Source organism: Dipodomys ordii, unplaced genomic scaffold, assembly GCF_000151885.1.
Source record: "Dipodomys ordii isolate 6190 unplaced genomic scaffold, Dord_2.0 Scaffold3, whole genome shotgun sequence".
NCBI classification, from domain to species: domain Eukaryota; kingdom Metazoa; phylum Chordata; class Mammalia; order Rodentia; family Heteromyidae; genus Dipodomys; species Dipodomys ordii.
This window is the reverse complement of record NW_012267219.1, coordinates 35,434,908-35,437,338: the sequence shown is the minus strand read 5'-3', so window position 1 is coordinate 35,437,338 and position 2,431 is coordinate 35,434,908. Positions and strand designations below refer to the sequence as shown.

At 56.4% G+C, this 2,431-nt stretch overlaps 1 protein-coding gene across 1 annotated transcript in view; it reads right to left on the bottom strand.

Moving 5' to 3' along the window:
• The window catches only part of Txnrd1 (thioredoxin reductase 1), a 47,240-nt gene extending 46,392 nt beyond the window's left edge, over window positions 1-848 (bottom strand). Inside the window, exon 1 of the mRNA XM_013021699.1 lies at window positions 660-848. The gene's annotated coding sequence lies outside the window, so the exon portion shown is untranslated. The remainder of the gene's footprint in view (window positions 1-659) is intronic.
• Window positions 849-2,431: the final 1,583 nt, after the last annotated feature.

Sequence of the window (2,431 nt, the reverse complement as noted above, 5' to 3'; positions counted from 1 at the left end):
GCTCCCGCCAGCGCCGCCCGCCCGCCCCGCTCCGCAGACACGCAGAACCGCAGAAAACATGGCCTCCAGGCGGCCCGGGAGCTGCCAGCAGGCGCTCCGGGGACTTGGCCGCAGGGAAGGATGCGGAGGAGGCGCGGCAGCCCTCTGGAGTGAGGGGCAGGGTTAAAACCACGGACGCCAGCGCGCGGGTGCAGCCGGCTCACAGCGAGGGCCGCCCCGCGGCTCGCGTGAGCACCGAGCGCCGCCACTGCACCCGGGCGGACGGAGGCACCGCAAAGCCACCCGACTTGTCCACGTTTAAGCAGCGAGTCAAAAGGCGGAGGCGGGCCTCAAACCCAGAGCGGGCGGTCCGCACCGTGGCCCTGCCAGCCTCCGGTGGCGAGCGCTGCGCTCGCACGGCCCGGGCGCACAGGCGCCCTTGGTGACACCGGTCTCCCCGGGCACCGGTCTGGGCACGAGGCGGCGCGCACCCCGTGAAGGCGAGCTCGGTGCTGTCAAGAATCTGCCCCCCACGTTCCAAGACTCCCTTTCCGCCGAGCCTGGAAGAGGTGGAAGCCGCCAGCCGCCCACCACCCTAGGCCGAAGCCGGGGAGGAGGGAGGAGGCTCCCCCGCCGCCCGGTCCCCACCCCGGCGTCCCGATCCCCCCCGGTGCACTCACATCGAGGCCGGAGCCAGGGTGGTCGGGTCGCAGTGGCTTGGGGCTGGAACCCACTCCGGACTTGGAAGGCCCACAGGCTGGTCTCCCGCAGCCCCGCTCCTCCCGAAGTCCGCCGAGGCACTGCCAGGGCCGGCGCAAACCCCGGGAAAAGGGTGCCGGGCTGCCCGGGGCTGCGGGAAGCCACGCCCTGCCCTGGAGGAGGGCGGCGAACCGCCCGTGTCAGAATGACGAAGCAAAATCCAGCCCCGTGCAGCCCGGGCCAGCCGCCAAGCGACAGCTCCTAATGGGGCGACATCGCTCTCACGGCGGAAGGAACGTGGGGACCGTGGAGCAAGTCCTGGTGTGTGTGAACTGAATGACCTGGACTCTGCAGTGGTAGGTGATCACGTGACACACACACACACACCCTGGCCCCCATCCCGACATTCTGATCACCTGGGGACTGTACACCGTGTGACCTGGGTAATCTGACTTTTAAGAACTCCGAAGGTGGTTCTGCTTGACGGCAGAAGTAGGGAACCCACTGCCGGAAGGCAATGGATTACTCACTTTGGTAATTCCCTAAAGGAAGTTATTATCTGGCTTTTTAAAGAAACATCTAGTAGTTCACCCTGACTAATCCTGCGAAGTGACGCAGTGCTTCCCCGCCGAGCAGAGCACTTCCTCCTGGTTTGAGTTTGGGGTTGCCTTGTATGCCGTGAGGAAAACAGTAGATTTAGCTCCAGCTGTGCCAAGTTTCTTGCAGCTGCCCTAGAGGGCCTCCTGCCCTCCTGCCCTGCCAGACCACCCAGCTCTTATGCTCTTCTCCACCGTCCCTCCTTAGGTGACGGAATGGTTGATGAATAAGTAGATTCTCATCTTTACCCCTTCTTAGTCAGGACTAGGCCAGAGTAAAGGAAAAAGACACAGGTGAAAGGGTGGCTAGGACACCACACCTCCTCGAGTTGGCACGCCTCCTGCCTCTTTCCAAGGTGAAAGTTGGAGGCTTAGTCCAGCTTCTCCCTATCTGCACACATTAAACATATGGTCCAGCCTATGCTCTCAGTTGATCCAAAACAATGCAACAGAAGACTAAAGATTAAAACCTTTGAGGAAGAGAAAATTGGAACTAAGAGAACCCAAGACACCTATGCCTGATTCCTCCTGAGCCAAGCTCTGCATTAACCATTTCTATGCCATGTCTTATTTAACCTATAACAGGCCATGAACCAGGGTCATGAATGATTCATTCTTAAATATACATTAAAAAGCACAGCTTACTTTTTGAAAAGCATGACTTCAGTTGGAGAGGAATTTTTAAATCTTTTAACTTGGAATACTACACTAAATGCCACTGGTAAGGATTAATTCCAAGGGCCTTTGAATTGACAAGCATCTTGTATGGACAGATAGGTCAAAGTGATTGTAATCCATATTTTCTAACAGCCTGGTAAAGGCTAGATGAGGCATTTTTCATATCACATGGCTCTTAGGTAAGCAAATTATTGCACAGATCCCCTGAGGAACTTCATAGTGATTTTAATTAAAAAAACAAAACCCATCAGTGCACAAATTCTTACATTAGAAGGCATTAAATGGAACTGTCAAGGAGTGAATATGTTTAGAGAAGATAATCCAGTCACAGCCCAGGCACATCAAACTGCAAAGGAGAAGGATTTAGCGAAGGAGCCAGAGAAAAGCTAGAGGGAAGTGGGAGGAAGTCCAGACAGCATGGTGTCTCAAGGAGCCAGAGAAAAGCTAGAGGGAAGTGGGAGGAAGTCCAGACAGCATGG